This window comes from Bidens hawaiensis, unplaced genomic scaffold (genome assembly GCF_021521415.1).
Source record: "Bidens hawaiensis isolate Kalapana, Puna unplaced genomic scaffold, B.hawaiensis_p1.1 tig00001961_1, whole genome shotgun sequence".
Lineage (NCBI taxonomy): Eukaryota > Viridiplantae > Streptophyta > Magnoliopsida > Asterales > Asteraceae > Bidens > Bidens hawaiensis.
In genome coordinates this window covers 2,368,234-2,373,091 of record NW_027491109.1, presented here as the reverse complement: position 1 = coordinate 2,373,091, position 4,858 = coordinate 2,368,234, and positions in this window count along the sequence as shown.

Genomic DNA, 4,858 nt, shown 5'->3' with positions numbered 1-4,858 from the left:
GATGTGTTGTTAATACATTTATCCTAAGTGATAAGTGTATGTCATATGTGATATGTGTGATAGATATGAATGATTGTTTGTCGGTACGCGAACGATCTTCGGATATTGCGCGTACTGTCAGGTTAAAAATAAAGGTACGAATATTATATATCGAGGATGTATGAATATTTCAAATGAATACTTGTCGGGGCGTGAACGATCTTCGGATATTGCACGTAACGACAAGGGGTATGGTTGTTAAATGAATGAGGTAAAGAATGCCTAGAGTGTTCTTATGTTATAATGTAAGTATGTGTATATAGGTACACGAATGGCATGTGAGTTCTACGTTCGACATAGTAAGTTAGGATGGCAAATCCCTCTAGCTTCTGTCGGACATAGACTCGGCGGGTGATGGCGTAGTTAAGGACTGCGAGCCTTATACGTGAAGTAGATGATATATGTAAACGTAGATAAGGACTGCGAACCTTATACGTAATGTAGATAGGCGTCAGCATAGGAAAGGACTGTGAACCTTATACGTGCTGATTTTGTAGCATAGGGGAGGATTGCGAACCTCGTACGTGCTATGAATTAGGTTGCAACATAGGGAAGGACTGCGAACCTTGTACGTGTTGTGGATGTATTTCAGCATAGGAAAGGACTGTGAACCTTATACGTGCTGATTTTGTAGCATATGGGAGGACTGCGAACCTCGTACGTGCTATGAATTAGGTTGCAACATAGGGAAGGACTGTGAACCTTGTACGTGTTGTGGATGTACTATGGTATAGGGAAGGACCGCGATCCTTGTACGTACCATAAATGGTGAACATAGGTAAGGACTGCAAACCTTGTACGTGTTCACGACCTTGAGTACAGGTATAGACGGTAAACTATAAACGTACTCTCGGTAGACTGAGGTTAGTGATTGTAGATATGTATGTATGTATGGTAGCAAGTATGTATGTAGAACAGAAGGGTAACTAGTGAAGTATGGATATGTATCTACAGATATGTATGTATGTGTATGTATTGTATGGCGTTCGATTAACTAGAACTCACTCAGCGTAGCTGACTTTTAGTATGCACGCAGGTGAGCTGATTATAGAGTTAGCATGAGGATGACACACGGCATGGATTGAATGGCTGGCATCTGAAGAAAGAAGTAAAGATGTTTTAAATATAAAGTTTTGTGTTATGGTATCAAAGAAAAGATTTAATGTTTTGTAACAAATGATTGATGTTTTATATTCCGCGAAAAGTTTTAATAAACTCTGATTTGAAGAACTGTGTTTATGAGTAAATCCGACGCTAAAGTAGGGTCGCCGGGTTCGGGGCCTTACATGGTACTTTTATCGTAAAAATCTTATATTTGGGTTTTAAGAATCATAATGATCATGGATATCCAAGATAAACACTTTTGATTTTCTAAATATTATATCAAATCTAGTTATTTGTAAGAATAAGTATAAATATTATTTAAATGTTATGATCCATTAATCATCATAAACTTATAAAACTTTTCTTTTAAACATGATGATACATACAAAATGGTTTATTTAAAGATTTATTGTAATATAAACTAATATGATTGATTTCTTTAAAATTAATCGAGTAAAATAATTATTGTTTATTTAATTTCAACATAAACTAATATCTATAAATTCTTAAAAATAATTGCAAAACATTATCAATTAGTAAATTAATTAACTATGATACTAGAATAAAAAACGTCTAATCATATATTCTTATTAATCTTTGTAAGGCCCCGTTACCGGTGTCTCACATTTTGACGTTGGATTTACTCATAAACGCAGTTCTAAATATCAGAGTTAATTAAAACATTCACGGAATATTAAAACTTCAACCAGAATATATTACATAGCTTTCAAATCTCATCATAATAAACCTTCAAAGTAGTTTAAACATAAAACATTGTCCTTGAAATAACATAACACTTCCTTGAGATGCCAGTATCTTTAATTCCATGCCATGCGTTCCCCTCAAGCGAGCTGTCTCATCTTGCTCATCTGCGTGCATACTAAAAGTCAGCTACGCTGAGTGAGTTCTAGTTAATCACATAACATACAGTACATTCATAACTACATATTTTCATACGTTCGTTTATGATATACTTACTTACCTTCGTACTTTCTTTCTTTCATTTACTATAATATTTACATGTATCAATTAACTATCGCTACTCATATCGTATTTCTATCTTTATATAACCCACAACGAACGGGGGTCCGGGGGCAGCGCCCCTGGTAGCAGGGTTCTAGGGGCGGCAGCCCCTAGCGGAAAATTTTATTTTCATTAACTGTCTTAAGGCATTTTTCATTAACATTTTAAATTAATTTCTAAGTTGGGCTTGTTTGTTAAGCTTAAGATAATTGACTAGTTTGTCTAAATTGGATATGGGCTCAGCTGATTCAGGTCCAACTGTCCATTATCGTATCTGGGCCCAACTGGACTCAGGCCCAAATCCAAACAAATCAGATTGATCGAGAACGCTTGGCCGAGAACCTGTTCTGGCCGAGAACTATGGTCTGACCGAGAACTCAGGCTTGACCGAGATCTCGTGTTAACCGAAATCTCCTGTTTGGACGATTACCCTCAAACTTGGCCGAGAACACCCAGTTCAACTCATTTTTCTATCTTATGATTCTGCCTTGCCCAGATTACTTGTTTCATGGTTCAAATCATGAACTTTTAACCCTTTATCATCATCATTCATACCCGTTTTACACCCATTACTTATCACAGCTTCAAGATCTATCCCGTTTTAGGTATAAATCTTAGACCTTTATAGATTTAAAACGTTCTAGGCTAAATCTAGGGTTCACTTGGTGAACCGTTCATAACCTTGAGCTTGCTAAGTCCATTTTAGTCATCAAGTTTGTATTTTTATGAAACATCTAGATCCGATCTACTCTAGGATCAAGTTTCATGGAAAAATGTTCATAAAAATGTGACCTTTAATCGTAAAGAACATACCTTTATATGGTTATTAGGTCACGACTATCTTGTTATGATGTATTGATCTTGTATCTAGCTTGTATTTCAAAGATCTATCAATAAAAGGTTTGATTTTAAATCTCGGTTTTCTTGCTCTAGCTTGCGGCCGAAATGGAAGGGTTTGTGTGTGTTATGGAGGTGTAGAGAGAATAAGATGGATAAGTTGGATGAAAATGAAAAGATTTAGGGTTTAAGGGGTATTTATACTCCCTTAAGCCCATGGACCTAAGGCCCATCTTTCCTTTTTAGTCCATGATTAACCCATCTAATTAGTTTACTTATCTTGCCCTCTTTATTATTATTTATGTATTTACTAACTCGAGTAAACTTTTCCGTTATAAGAAATAATATATAAAATATTATTATTCGAAATTTTGGGATGTTACAATCTTGTTATTAAGCTTATAGTAATAAGTTATAATTATTCATTTACAAATCATTTTTTAACTAATAAACATCAAATGAATTATATAAACTTTAATTCATTTTTGTTAAACTCATATTAAATAAAAAATCCCCAAGTCCCAAGTTTTCGTAAGTTTCCTTTTCGTTTAGACTCGTCAAAATCTAGAATACATATTTACCTTTTTAGGATAATCCATTGTGATTCTCCGCCTCATTTGTTCGACTTGTTCAAACTATCATTCTCATTTTCAAGGTGAGCTTTTCACACCCATTTTTAACGCTTTTACATATTTTGAGGGTGACATATATATCCTATCAATACTTTTGTTTACTTATTCATTTACAAAACTACAATTCATATCATGTACTTGTGTGTTTACTTGGTTACTTGCTCAAAACTTACTTGCACGTGATATCCTCAATAAGTATGATCATACGCCCCCTTTACACTCATGACCATTTTGTTTCGAGTGGAAAAGGGACCCCTGATTCGAGTACGTTGGTTGTTACCAACTGGAAATGACTATTACTTGCACAATTATTTCACAAGTTTCATGGAATTATATGGTTTTTACGTATTTATATCAAAACTTGTGTTACCTCACCAGTTATTCATTTGGTTGACTTTATTTTATATATATACTACGTGTACCGTTATTAGAGGATAATACTCGAAAAAGACATTAGAACTTAAGGTATTTTAATAAATTGACAATTTGTTAAATTGTTCTTGTATTTATTGTATTTCTTTATCTTCGAACTTGTGTATTTGACGCTTAGATTAATTAATGATGATATTATCACTTAATAGTGTCACACGTGTTTTGAGCAATCTGTATGTCACACTCAGACATTTTCACTTAAGCCGAGGAGTTACACGTATTTAACTTTTAAGAAATTAAAATAATAAAAACTTTATGGCTAACTTCAAAGTACAAAAATAATGGTAAATTAATAATTATAAAAAGCTATAATATTTTAAAATTTTAAAATATTGTGGTCAAATTTTTTTGATCATTTCATTTAAATAAATAGTTTAAAATATATGTGTAGTTAATAATAATACAAAAAACTAAACAAAATAAATCCAATCTTGTAAACTGTTTTTATCTGGAATTTTGACACACGTATGTTTATACAGTTCAATCAACACGTATTGTTGCCTACAAACACGTATATAGAAAATATCATTTTGTAATGAGTCATGACGAAAATAAGTATAAAACTTTTAAACAAAATTCACACATGAGACTCTTCACCCTTCACAAACTCTTTCCACTCTAGCCTAGAAATTTCAAAATTTCAACGCTTTTCGGTTTTTTTTTTTATAAATACAGACATAACACTACTAGAAAATAGTCCTTTAATGACGCGCTATGCGCGTCATTAAAGGGGTAGATGACACGATATCACATGTTAAGGAAGGCCATGTCATAAAGTAAAATTGACGCAA